The sequence below is a fragment of the Neopelma chrysocephalum genome, unplaced genomic scaffold, assembly GCF_003984885.1.
Source record: "Neopelma chrysocephalum unplaced genomic scaffold, ASM398488v2 Primary Assembly neopelma1_44, whole genome shotgun sequence".
Taxonomy (NCBI): Eukaryota; Metazoa; Chordata; class Aves; order Passeriformes; family Pipridae; genus Neopelma; species Neopelma chrysocephalum.
The window spans coordinates 16,858,460-16,873,861 of record NW_020897703.1 but is presented as its reverse complement, the minus strand read 5'-3'; the positions used below and the strand labels follow the sequence as shown (position 1 = coordinate 16,873,861).

At 36.0% G+C, this 15,402-nt stretch overlaps 1 protein-coding gene across 2 annotated transcripts in view; it reads right to left on the bottom strand.

Moving 5' to 3' along the window:
- The window catches only part of FIGN (fidgetin, microtubule severing factor), a 105,520-nt gene that overhangs the window by 88,494 nt on the left and 1,624 nt on the right, over positions 1-15,402 (bottom strand). The gene's annotated exons all lie outside the window — the stretch shown is intronic.

The window sequence follows — 15,402 nt, the reverse complement described above, 5'->3', positions numbered from 1 at the left end:
ACGCTCCCTACATGAACTGCTTTGTCTAGAGGAACTCAAAACTGCTTGTTGCTATCTGCTGCCACCAAGAACTGCACTGTAATTCACTAGATTGAAGTTGTTTTGTAAAATGGAGTTAACTGCTGTACGTGGAATTTCAGCACAGCAGATGGTTACCAATCATTATTTTCAATTTGTTTAGTTTCAAGCAATGGGGCTGTTTGGGAGGAGCAGAGCGGAGGACAGGAATGGGGAGAGCAGAGAGGTTACATGCACTGGCTTGCAATGCAAGTAGTGCAAGATGGCATAGCATTAAAAGGAGGGAAAAAAAAGTCTCTGCTCAGAACCGCAGCAAAGCTAAACCAAAAAAAAAGAAAACAAAAAGGAAAAAAGAAGGAGGGGGGTTGGATAAAATCAGATTTTATATACATATATAGATTAAAAAAATGAAGAATACAACAGTTAAAAGGGGCTACTTATTGATCAATCGTTCTCTGTCCAAGAGCTACCTTACATTTTAAACATGGGAAATGGACTTGAAAGTTTCCAAAGGTAAATTGTCTCTATTCACACTTTGCCATCATTCAAATTTAAATCATGCTCTACTATAAGTGGTTCAGTTGTTGAACTTGAAATGGAAAAGGAACCATTTATGGACAAGTGCACATGAACAGAAATTAAGCTGTAAATATCTGGGCTGGGCCATTATTGTAGTCCAGAAACATCTGGGGCTGAAGCCGAGGCTGGGCCCCACTCCGTGTTCATGTAGTTGCTTAGATGATTTATAACTTACCGTTTCTATTAAAAATGGTTTAAAGAGAAATTTGGAGCCTGAATTCTAAAATCATTTGTTCAGGCAGGAAAAAAAATTCCTTTGCTGTTTTACTCCCCTGTCCAATGTTTAAGAGGCACAGTGTTCCACCACAAGGACAAAATTCACATTTTTCTGAATTCAGACAAAAGACACGACAAACACCCTTCCAGCAACAAAAGCCAGTGACCAGTCATCCAGCTTACACTGGAGTTGCTTGGTACTTTAATATTTCCCATTAAAACTGACTTTGAATTATTTTCCCAATGTAACTCTTTTTTTTTTAATCCTGTAAAAACTGTATCAATACTTTCACAGCATATTCACTTGCTCCTGCTATTTTGAACCATCCAAGAGTCAGTTAGCTCTGCCACTACGATGCCACAGGTGATGTGGGCAGAGGCCTTCCAGCAGGCATGCCATTGACACTATGTCCCTTCTGGGGCCATTTCTGGCTCTAGGACTTGCTTTCTTCCTCCCACTCACTTCAACACAGTCTGATTTTCTTTTGGCTTTCAGAACAAGCTGTAAAAGCCACCAACTTGACAGGTGGAAGAGAAAGGCCCAGGATATTGGGGTTTGGAGAACAATAATGGATATACTTGGATGATACCAATCCTCCATCAGCAGTTAGCAAAAAAAATTGCTCTCTCTCAGGCAGAACAGCAGGGACAGTCACTGACTGTAAACAAGTCTGTCATCAAAAAACTTGGTTATTTAAGACTGACGAGATACCCTAACTATATTTCTAACCTATTTCCATGACAGCTAAAGCTTATTTTAAGAGTACACCTAGCCCTGCAGAGATTAGGTTTGTAAAGGGGTTAATCACGATGCCCTCTAGGTGTTACCCATCCTTTTTTATTGAGGTTTCAGTATGTTGGGCAGCTCACTGCACAGCTCCACCACATAACAGTGAACGAAGGACCAAGTTTGCAAATCTGGGTGTGTGCCAAGGTTGAAGTGACACACTGGTGACTCTGTCAGCCCCTTGGGAAAAAGTGGATTAGATGAATCACAAAATAATGTCACAGTTATTTCTCCAGTAAGTTAACTATCTGTTGGTCACAGGTGATGAAGACATAGAAGTTTGACCTAGTACTTTCATAGATTGTTTTCTGTCTTGGAAATTTTTTTCCCCTGCCTCTCCATAAACTGTAATTATTCTTAGACCAACAAAAACTCTTGACATTTTGAAGCAATGAAAAACATTGCCAAGGGGGTTGCTTCAACATGGGAACATACTACCTGAATCTCCCAAACTGTTCACAGGTTATTGTCAAACTGCCTCAACAAAATTTGGTCCAGTGTCAACCGCAAAGGAGACACCACACACTTCGTATACCAAGCAACTTTTATTTTAATTACTTTTGAAGAAAAGGTTAGAAAGCTAAATGGGAACCAAGCAAAGGTGTCCCGGTTATAGGTCAGGGGACCTACAAAGTAAACAAAACCAATCTCCTTTTGCTGGATTCTTTCTCAGTTTTTTCTTATGTTGTACAGAAATGCAGAAACTCAACACTGCAGTTAAGCTTTATGGCTCATCATTAAATGTGTAGCTAAAATGCTGTATTCATGCAATTTTTCAAGCAGAAAGTGCACAAGTTATACCACTATACTCTTAGGAAAAGTTGTCCACTTGGTTAATGACACTCTGTGCAACAAATTTTCTTAAATATACATTTCTCCCTAAACATACTCATAGTCTTAGAACAAAGAACTTAGAACTAAACTATGGATTGGAGCATGTCTTAATTTATGGTACCAAATTCAAGAATACTTGCTTTTTTTGTTCTACATCAGTAGATCTACAGAAAATTTGAAGCAGACTATCAGATGAATTTGAATTACTGGAAACTTTCTGACTGCTAATAGTGATACACTGGAGTAGAGAACCATAGTGAAACATTTGAACTAAAGAATAAATGTGACTTCACATAAATATCAACATTTGTAACAATAATCCATAAGAGAACAAGAAACTGTAATATGGCATCTCACAAGAGAAAAGGGTCAAGCAATTGGACCTAGGCAACTGGAGTAGGGTTAACTGGGTTTAATCCCACCTGAATTACTTATTATCCAGATTTTAGTACATAATAAAATTTAGTACCCAATTCTAGGAGTCTCAAATACTGTGCACTGGCTTCTGTAGTCTTACTCAAGCAAAGAGCAGTGTATAGCTAAAGAAATGTTTCTATCAGGTGAAGAAATATTTGTAAGTGAGCAACATAGTGAATTTGAGTTTAGTTCCCTAAAGACAACCACTAGAGAGGAAAAAAAAAAAGGCAAATACAAAAACATCCCCCAGATTAAAAAAGAAAAAAAGAATAGGAAACCACTTACTGTAGCAAAATTCCAGGAATAATGAGGAATACAGAGAGATTTTTATTTTTTTTTTATGTAACACAAATGGGATTCTCTTTGTAGGTGCCAGCATTAAAACTTTCTACAGATGGTTGTGGAGGTGAGGGTCTGCCAGAGGAGATTACTGGCGTGCCCTCTAGAGGCTGGATGTCTGGCCAAGGAACTTTTCATCAGCTACTACAATACAGAGGAAGCTACCAGCACTAGATCTGTAAGCAGTACTCACTCCTTTTCTTTTTTTTTAGCATATTTTATGTACTGTAATACACTGTAAGCATTAATACAGCAAACCAAACCTCTAAAGGATTCCTGTCAAATATAAATACATGCATAAACACAAGATATAATTGAAAAAGTCTTTGCTTAATGAGCTCATGGGTACTTTGACACAGTGCATAAAATGTAGACTTGAAATTTTAAGATGATACATCAATTCCCATAGTTGAGCTTTGGAATCAACATTAAAAAATAAAATCTCTTCAGCATCAGTTCAGACTCAGGTTACTCTTACTCTAACATGGAGCCACACCCTACAAATAACAAAAATAAATCTTGTTATCACTCACCTGTGTACTCATGAAATGTGGATCTTTTAAAAGGCAGAAACATCTCAGGGTAAAACCAGGGTCAAATTTTGCATTGGCAGCAGGTAAAAAGCTATAATATACCTAGTCAATCATACACTAGCTGAAATACAGTCCACAGAGCACTTAATAGCTCAGCCCAACAAGCATATCACCAAGTGGAATTTGGTGCACAAATGCAAATGGATAAGATTTTTTTCCTTAAACTGTACATGATCTTTATCCTTATTATCTTACTACTGACAGCAAGTCTTATTACAGCTAACTAGAAAACAAACTTGTTTGCCTGAAATCCAGCATAGAACTACTCACAAAATTTCAGAAACTATACACTAGTAAATTATATTACAACATAACAGAAATCCCTCCTGAAAACAGTTATCCTACAAGAAACATGCACATACAAGGTTTTACTTCTTTCAGTGCCTTTTTGCCACATAATGAACATATTAATAGCTATCCAGTCAGTCTTTTGCTGAAAGTATTTAGAAAATACCCCAATTTGATACTGGTTGGTATATATAGCAAAAAGAAACGCCAGAAGAAAAATAGTTATTTTCACCTCTAAAAGGATAGGTAAATGATAGATTAATACCATTAATGAAAAACTCATTATTGCAACTACACAATACTATCATGCCCATTCATACTTAATTTTCTTGTCGAAATTACGTTATACAACATGGCATATAATCAGTTCTGACTGGGGGTAGGAGAGAACTATGACTTAAATGACCAGTTTTCCAGTGCAGTTGTCTTCTAATTAAATTAAGTGTGGAGCACAGTTATCAAGATATGCTATAAGGTTTTGCTTGGAAGTATTTTTCCCTTTTGTTTTTTCCCCTCTGCCTATCAGAATACCTTACACCTTTCAAAACTAGAACACGGGGAGCAGGCGTGGGGAGAAAAGAAAAAAGTGCTTCTGGCAGATGCCATGCCAAGGCATGTATTACTCACCATCCTTCCACCCACATTCAGGAATGCAGCTCATCTATTTCTTAGCTTTTCCCACTAACTCAAATGCTCAGAACTGCATCTCAATTGCTATTTCAAAAAGACAACCTTCTTAATGACAAATAGACTGCCATTTTATTAGCAACAAAATAAATACAGCTGTAGTACTCAATGCTGCATCAAGCTACAGTGATTCCTGTATTTACCCTTAGCTGTTAGGGATTACACCCAAACCCAGTTCTGCTCCAGAACCACTTCCAGCTGAGCATCTGACAATACCAGTACTGAAACCAGGAGTTGATATCCAGAGAGCCTGGCACCCCAGGAGCATTTTAAGTGGGCACAAGTTTCTCCTCATTTTATGGTTAGTATTTTCTATAAGATCTGACTTAGAGAAGAAATAACTTACTATATCAGAATCTCTTATCTTTACTATAAAAGACTGCAGGTCACCTGGTAGAGGACAGAACAAATATTAAAGTGATTATAGCCTTGATCTTAGTCAGAAGATAGAATTACATATGTGTTGGTAGAGATCTCAGTAAAACAATGCAGAATGCCACTTTCCTGTGTTTTAGAAGTGCAGTATTTCTACGTTTACTATATTTCAAATACAAAAGAGTTTCACAGTAAGACCAAGAGGCTGGGAACGGGATGGGGGGGCTGGGAGACATCGGTAGGCAGAGAGATGGGGGCATGGAATGGCTTCAAAAAGCCAGGAAAGAGAGATTCTGTTTCTTTGCAATGGGTTTATATCAGCCAGGCTTAAATAATGGTATTGCAAATTAAGGCCCAGGGGAATTTGGAGCGTACAAGTAAGCTTTTGTTCTCCAAACCCCAAAAGGTATGTGGGAGATTTGGAGGTTTGTTTCCATTTAAATGGCATATGTATTTCTAAACCATAAGTTAAACTATTTTGCTCTTTTTATTGTGCAGCCTTGCTGATTCAGTACCTATTAGGAAAGATATTATTCCCAATATAGCGACAACTCTTTAAAGTAACAATTATCTGTTACTGTACTTATCATTTTCATTTACTTGCCTTTGGAACTTTAGATCAAGGAAGAAAGCAACAAATCCAATGCAAGAAACCTCATTGTGTTGGGGGAGGAGGGTGACAGTGCCGGGGAGGGAAGCAACAGATAGAAAGCAGAGTGCAGGCAGAAGTCACTTGAAGGTATTCAAGCTTTCCAGTGTAAACACAGAAGCTAATTAGTATGCCGTGATTTTAAAACATATTCTGTTATCAGAAAGCAGAATAGAAATCTGTACTAAAAAAAAAATAATCTTCTGAAGTCCTTAAAGCAGGTGGACAAAAACGTAGGCACATAGAGACGTATGCCTCTAACTCCCCTCGCCCCACACATATGTACAGATACAAAATTGGGTTAGTTCTCTGTAAATAGCTCCTGTAAATATATCTCAGGATTTTAGGTGTACTTTTTCACACTGTAAGATTTCTATACAAAACCAGTTTAATCTAAGTCCCTCTGATTATTATTAGAAACTCATTATTTGAGGACATCTATCTTTACAGTAACTATCTATGCACCATTAAGGAGCACAATGCCTATAATTGTTTAAAAAGCCATGGGGGGGAGGGGGAAGGGAGAAGGATCAGGAGGAGGGAGAAGATAACTAAGGGAGATTTTTCAATTATAACAGCATCATCCACTCTGTATTGCTCCTTGGAACATCTACACAGTAGCAAACTGAGTTTAAAGTTTCCTCCATGCAAAATCACATATGAATCATTTGTTATACATTTACATAACACAGGTATTTTTGTCCTGACAAATTTAAAATGTGTTTTTACAACAACCAGGAAAAATCAAAAGCCCTGTTTCTTCTATGATACACCATTAATACCTCAAGATTGAGATTGTAGCATTTAAGAAGTATAAATAAAGCTAACACCTACCGTTTTCTGGGGAAGTTACTTATAAGACCTAGCTACTACGATCTGTTGCACACCTGCATATCCAAAGTCAATAGAAATTGCAGGGACTCAGTGCCTCTGATAATTGAGCACCCAAAAGCGGAAACCTGAATTGCACTTGCTGAGATGCTATACTATTCGTGATGTTATCTCAGCCACTCAGACCCTTCAAGCTCAAACTGCAGCTGTTGTAGCAGCTTTGAAACAGAAAAGAACAGTAACTTTAGCCAAAAAGGAGTTGCCTGTCATGAATGAAAGTAGTGAATTCTGCGTTCTCTAAACAGCTGACATCTTGGGGGGGTGGGGAGGGTGGTGGTGGTGTTTGCTAATCAATCAATAACAAAACATCTTTCCTTAATTAGGGGTGAAAATTATTACTCCAAATGAATATTAGTGTCAATTTGTTATTCTGTAGTGTATGGATAATCACATCATAACTCTGAACATTTCTAACTAGTGAAAACTTTCAAAACATCATTAATTGAGACACTGGTTATTCACAGTCTCCATAAGCACATGATGAGATACATTTTAACCTATGTCTAACTTTCAAAGCTACTGAACTATGTGTTTATAGAACTAACAAATATGTTCCCTGCATATTAAAGTGTACCTTCGATATGAGTGTTACATTGACAAACACTAGAAGCCAAATAACAAGGAGTGTCTCATACCCCTCATTACATAGGATTTACTGATATTAATCTGGATAACATTAAATTTCTTGATAGGACAACCATGGTACCAGCAAAGTTTTCAAACTGAAGGGGGAAAAATAAACCAGTGTTGAAGCATAGAGAATGCCTACACAGGACAGGTGTATGAAATGCAATGAATGAAAGTCGAACAAAATGAAAATCAATTACTAAAAAAAGGTTAATTGCTGCATGAACACTTTCCAAAATATACTTATTTCAGCTTTTATCGAAAGCAAAGAGTAAGAAATAAAAAAATTATCAGAAATTCTATAAACACATGAAAAATTATTATCTTTAAAGTGGAATATCTGCTCATTTACAGTATGCTCAATATCGTACCAGTATAGTTATGAAGTTATTATAAAGCTGCAGATCTATCATTAGTAAACATAAAACCACCTAATTTTGTAAATCAAGTCTACATTTAGCTGAAGAGTTAACAAATTTATAATCTCCTTCCATATTAAAAATAACTGAATCTTGATAGTTTAAACCTAGCAATTTTCTGCCTGGATATATATAGTTTGCAAATTATCACAGGTGACTTTAAGTCTATATTTTCATGAAAAAACAATACAAACTATTTTAATTTTAATCTCTCTACTTTAATAATGCAGATGACCTATCAATTAAGTTTAAAGATCTTCAGCAAACTCCATTTGTATTTTAAATTAAAAAATTTTATAGAATGCAAAAAAAAATTAATAAAAACACATTGTCCAAACTGAATTTTTTTACAGCCACATTGCATTGTTATTTTAGAGCTGCAAGAGGAAACAGAATTGGATTCATACACCAAGAATGTATTTCTACAATACTGTATACAGTCATGTGGTCCACAAATGCCAACAAGGGACTGAAAATAGGATCAATTCTTTTCCTTCTCAGAAACAATCTTGTAAGCATCTGAGTTCCCAAAGACATAAAAGAATAGTTACTTTTCTGAGATCTTTTGATATTGCTCTTCATGGTGGAGCTATCCACAAGTGATGGGAAAGATCTCTTTTGAAAGTAAATGGTGCTCCTTCAAGTGTGTTCAGATACATCTTTGCTGTTCTTTTCTCTGTTTCTCAAGTTTAACTTGAAAAGGATGCTTGATTTTTTTTAAATTTGGTTTAGGTATCACAATGGGATACCTTATATCAGTCAGTGCTTGCAAACCTTATTCTTCCAGCATAGAATCTAGCTGTTTCTTTCTCTGTGTCAACACAGGAGGCTGAAGTAATCAGATAGGTCTAAAGAAGACAGAGGATCTTAACCTGCACTTTCTCAGAGTCTGTGATGAGTAGGTTCATACTTTCAACATGACCACACTGAGCTGTAAGGCATATAAATAGCTACTTTTCATCTAAAAGCACAGCTATCACAGTAGTTTGTACAGCAGGGCTATCAGTTCATAATATTTTAAATGTCAGTATTGATACTATTGTCAGGGATTAATAATTTCTGCATATAACTTTATCATTCCCATCCACCCTGTGCTGTCACTCGGTAATACAAAGTAATTGTTGGCTCTTCCCCTCACTGTGTCTCCAGAAGACAAGTACACACAGTAACATCTGTTGTACTGTCTAGGAATATCTTCGCAGCACTACAGTTCTCTGTTTTATTAAGTGATAATTCAAGCCCACTGTATAAATGCTTTTTTATTAATGACTTGCTTGTGTGCTAGAATGGAGGAGACAGAAGGGAAAAAAACTCTCCGAGGAAAATAGGGATGTGATTTCCAACATATTAAAAGGCAAACAGCAGTTGTTCTAAATCAGGGAAAAAAAACCAAAACAACTTGAATGAAAACATGAAGATACATTCCTGCCACAAACCCCTGTGACCCATCAGGTTCAGCCCTTTTTCCCATCTCCTCTCAATATTCATTTTCAAATTCCCTTCGGATTAGCAGGAGTTCCACAAACATGCGTTAATATGTCCCTTAAGCATTTTATCACACTGAAGAAAAGAAATAAAAAGTTCAATTGTGACCCATACCAGAGAATCATTCATTCAGATCCTGCTTAATTAGATGTGAGACTGCTAGCTTAGATCATGAAGTTTGACCACACTATGCTCTTACTGCTAGAGTATTAATGCAAATAAGATACAGATTACTGAAACCAATTCATCATCACCAATCTATAACCAGCTTGACACATGCACAGATTCTAAAATATCACACAAAATAAATTGTGGCATACATCTTCATATATTGAGCAATTCATATACAGAAAGTGAATATATGCTTTAAAAAACTACATGACACAAAGTAGAATACAAAAGGGTTAAAAACACATAGCAAAAAGCCTAAGCAATATATGCTTCTAAGGAATATGGAGCAAAAATGTACTTACATCATTAAACTTTGCTATTGTATCAAAATAATCTCAGCATCCTTGTCCACATCACTTCCAGGGTATTTGAAATTTAACTAACAACATACGAGTAGTAGCTGCACTATACTTTAAAAGAGCTAAGAAAATAGTTTTTCAGTTACAGTTAAATAATATGACCGGTAATTGCTATTTCAGTGTTTCATGGCACATCAGACTACATACCTAATAGAGTATTAAAAAAAAATTAAAAAATCAGCCAGTGGTATGACAATCATCTGTAGTTGCATTATTTTTAATTATAGCCAAGACACATGAAACTTTTTTCCCTATGCAGAAAAATGGTTTAAAGAACAAAGTTTTAGTCTACTATTTAAATAATGTATGGCTGTTCTTCCTATTGTACAAATACAATAGCTTTTGTAGTAAGTAGCGTTGCTTATATGATTAAACAGATAGTTCAGTATTATGATATGTTTGACAGGTACCGTTACAGCACGATCCGAACAGACATACAATACTGTTATTACCATACTGTGTGTGCCGATACCTCACAGCAACATAGCTCGGCAAGAGAGAAGCACAGACTCCACGTTTTCATCACTGCAGACATCTCCGTATGCTCTTAATCAGTGCTGCTTTCTGCAGATTACACTTTCTCATATTCTTCCGTTTCTGAGGCTGACCTGTTAAAGCCTGATCTCTCCCCCAATTTCTCAACACTTTGGTAACCAAGACTGACCAACTCTTTCCATTTTCCCTCACTTGTGACACAGCGGGGCCAACATCAACAGGTATTTAGAAGCAATAGTGGCCAAGTCCACTTGTGCTTAGTACGTTGCTGCAAATACAAATTATCTTCTAAGAAATATAATACATATACATGCATTCTCTTTAACATGCCGATTAGAGGGTGGCAGGTACAATTATTAAAGGACTGAAAATTTTAGATTTCCTTTGACCTCCATTACAGTCTAAGGATTCTCTGCTCCTTGAAGGATAAGACTGTATTTGCCGAACCTATGGTAACATATTGCAAGTGGATTTTCTCTTTTTCTCTATTAGCTACCATCCTTTAAAGGAATACAGTTTCACTAAGGGAGATGTATATGTTGTTTTGAGATTCAGAGATCTTTTTCCTTTCTTTTTTTTTAAGAGAAAATAAAAATTGAATGATCTTAAGGAATTTTCTTTATGCTCACATTTCTCACACACTCTATAAAAATATCATTGACATAGGGTGAAAAGGTCGCATACCTCACCGAAATGGAGCCAAATACTCCCGTAAGGTTTTTCACCTGGAAAATATCCCTATAACTAATTCTATGTATTGGATTTTTTTTATTATTATTTTAGCAACAAAAGAAACTCCAGGCCTTTTCCCAGTCTAGAGTTCCCTGAAGTCATCTTTCCCACAAGGAAGATAAGTTTTCACTTAGAGGATAGCATCTCTAGCTAGCAAGATTTTAATACTCTGCAACAATATCAGGGATATGCAATCCTGAATTTACAGCTCTTCAAATTGCTTTTATAGCTATGCTATTCATTTTGGATCAGATGCTTATCTAAAATTCCATACATTTTAGTAGCCATAATATCTAATTTAAAACAGCTTTCAATGAGCCAAAGAACAGTACCCAAGGAAGGAAAAAAAAGAAAAGAAAAAGAAAAGCCACAAAACCCAAACCAACCAACCAACAACAACATTAAAAAGCCACAGATTCTGGGAACTGTAAATTATTGTAGTTCTTGAAAGCTAAACATTATTTACATCAGCTAAGGATTTGGCCCAATATGCACAATTCCACTTCAAAGTTCATTTTTTCCCACCTCCATAGTGCTCTGCTTCTTATCTCCTCAGTTAATAACACATGAGAATTTCTAATTAGTTTATTCCGAATTCTTCTTACAGTTATTTTTATGCCTTTCTTTATCAATGACCGAAAAGGAAAAAGAAGCACTGATTGATCAATTAATCAAGCTTTATCAACATACAATATTCCTTGATACTTCAGAAATGTCTGCGAAACAATTTCCTCCAATCATAAGATCAATGAATCAATGTAAAACCCCAGTAATTAAATTTATCAACTTGGTATCAATACATCTAGCACTTTATGAAAGTATTATGTGAAGTTTGTTCTCCTAAGGGATATATTGATTGAGGGCAAAGAGCCAAATATTTCTATTATTAGATCTGGGGATGCAAGATCAAAACTCACTCTGTTATAAACATATAAATGTTTCATATAGGCAGATCTCATGCTGATTCTGTACCATTAAACCCACTCTTAACAAGCAGATAAGCTTATTAATTGATGATTAAGACTACAGAAAGATCAGTCATTATATTTAATGCTTCTTGTATGCATTCATTGAACAAACTTATTGACAGGAACCATACAGAATCATTTTCCTCTAGGAATTATATCTTAAAAAAAAGAATACAGCATCTAAACAAAAGCAGATCTCAAACCTTGTTCATGCAGCATAAAATAGCCTTAATTAACTTATTAAATTTTGAAATTAAAGCTTTGTAGTTTGAAAGAGATTACCACTTCTCTCTCCATTGTATATAGCATTTATGAATAGAAAAATGAAAAATAAAGACTAAAGATGACACATCGGATAAGAGCCATACTGAAAACCAAAACAAGGAAACAGAAACACCATCCAAGTAGTTTACAGTTTAATTTTCAACGGCTAGTATAAAAACTATCGTGGAATATATTTTTAGTTGCTATCCCTTACTACATATGCAAAAGCAAGTAGGGCAAAAAAGTTCATCAAGTGCCATTTTTCAATTATAAGAAAAGAGTAGTAGGTCTTTTCATATGAAGATGAAAAAGAAAAAGAATATTTGACTCTGCTTAAATATAAAAACATCTTAAAGGACAGCTAATGACATAAGACTTGTCATTTTTTCCCAGGAACTGTATGATAAAAATATTAATAGCAATACAGTCTTCATATTTCTAAAATACTGCTAGAATAAGAGAAGTAAACATCTCTGTGCTTTCAGAATGTTGCAATAAATAAAAACAATTTGATCTGGTACTGAAGGTACCTTATTAAGGAGGGCAGAGGAAATAATAACAAAACCCCCAAACCCACCAGATTCATGTAGGAGTGTTACAAACATCAAACAACAATGAGTCTTTATTAACATGCTATGATTCCTTCATTTCAAACATGATTAATTAGCAAGCATAACACTCACCAAAACTCCCACCACGCTGCTGTTTGCTGCCTATTTGCAAATGGGTCTCTATCAAGTAACCATAAGCAGTGTTAGTCTCATTTACGACACTGAAGAAAAGAAGTCAAAGCATCCTGCTTTAAGGAAGATTTCACTCATACCCTAGCCAAAAAGAAAAGCACAAAAAACAGAAACCCAACAACAAGCAAACACCAAATCCCTCTTTCATCAAAGGGATTCCTTGATAATCCAAACACAAACTTTATGCAAAATGAAAAACTTTTTAGTGAAGTTGCTAAACAATTCAAATTATTGAAATCAGGTCGAGATAAAAGATCAGTTTGGACTTTGTTTTCGTCTTTTTTTTTTACTTGAAATCTCCACTTCATATTCAATTTGAAATACTGTTTCTGTTGAGAATGAAAGCATGGTTCACGTGCCAAAAATGGAAACAAAAAGAAGATGAGAAGGTGAAGACACACTTAACAGGACTCTTACCATGTTTTAAGCTGTGCAAACAGATACCTTCAAATGTACCTTGCCTGCAATAAACATTACTTTGGCAGTAAAAGAAACTTTGATTTACAGGGAGGAGAGGTAGAAACTGAGATTACAAATATAGAAAAAGAAACAAGACTGAGATGGGAGGAAAAAAATTGCCTTCTCAAGGCAATATACATCTATAAATACCATCACAAAAACAACAGAAAAAGGTTCTATTTGGAAGCAACAAATGTATTCCTAAGCAAGAAAATATCCCTGTCAAAATAATGCACAGATTCATACAGACAGGATCTTTAGAAGTATGAAAAGAGACTGTCTGTGTGGCAAAGCTAAAGTTTCAATCTGAAAATAAAAATTAGGCAGAAGATCTGATACCTCCTTGGTTTACCAGCTCTGTATCACAGATACCTGATGATTTTGTCACGCCCCAAGCAGAGTCATGTTTAAGTGCAAATCGGTCCTACTTCTTCCAGCTTTCTCAATTTTATAAATTTGGTATCAAAAACATCAAAGTAGCTTCCACTTCGGACCTAACTTTTAGAGGATCAATCTGACAAGTCACTGCTTGATAGATGTTTCTCTTGATAAACGACTTGTTCAAAAGAGACATTGTAGCTTTCATTTCCTGACCACAACACACTTTTAATTTGCAACAGCAGAGCTGCTCGAGTGTGACTAGTTCCCACTTTCCAGCCTTTCAGGATTGAGGCACTGTCAGGCCACATGCACGGGCAAAACAAAAACTCAGAAAGAGATGCATTCGCAACAAGAATTGTAGCAAAACTTTTCCTCAAACAGGAACTTGATTAAATTTGATTTCTCCTAACAGTGGGCTCTTAAACACCCCTCCCAACCACCTCCAATCCTTAACATTTTAGGGAAGAGGGGAAAAGAGAAAAGTCATATTTGGAAATATATACTTAAGTGCCACAGAATATATATGGTTGCCTAATAGTATCATGTTTATTATATATACATATATTACTACTACTATAATTATTATTATTATCTGAGAATCGCATTTAACAGTCCAAACCATCCACACCATCCAATTTCAGCTCTCAGCATACTGTCCGATTCCCGATTTAAAATTTATAAATGTAATATCCTCCTCATCACAAGCAGCAGTCCAATCTGCTCTGAATATATATTACAGCTTTAACATCACAGAGGGAAATCTCCCATCTGGCAATCACATTTGCTCCAACAGCTCTAGGAAAAAAAAAAAGAAAGAAAAAAAAATGTTCCGCTCTCGCTTGCTTGCTCTTCCCCTTAAAACATTCCTCAGAGCGAATTATGTGCATCTAAAATAAACAGTTGCCTTATTGATCGTTTCAAAGTCAACAAGTTCTAAATGCAAAATGCAATCAGATCATTCCCATCATATAGCACCCAGGATATGTTTAGCAATATAGTCACCTACAGCACCAAAATAGGAGTTTACATTGTGCAACTGCTCTCTCAATTTCTTTCCTTCATTCAGATATGTTATTACGAGAGATCATCAGCCACACACGCCAGACCTCCCCCTTATCCCAAACACACACACACACACACACACACACACACACTCTCTCTCTCCTAGGGTCTAGGGTCTCTCTCCATCCTTATTTGTTACTACCACATGCAATTAAAAAGTGAACGTACCCCCTTTTTTTGTTTGCACAACACAGACTAATAGTCATTTTTGTTGTTACTTCCTTAGCCTTAACCGCATACCTAGAGGTGCGTGTACTGCACCACAAGGAAATCTATTGAAATTTCCCATGCTCCATTTTATCTCACTTTTTGGAGGAGGGGGCAGCATGGGGGGCTGGAGAGTGACCGTTAAAATTAAGCCAGTTTCAGCACCTGATTATTTCATTCTGTTACAAAATGAGAGCAGAGCAGTGTGAACCAGGCACTTGTAAACTGAGCATAAAATAACCCTTATTAAATCGTATTAAACATTCAGCCACAACAGTAATTTTGTTTGTTTACATGCAAAACATTCCCTCACCCCAAATCAGTTAGAACCTCTAGCAGATGATTATGCTGAAAGTA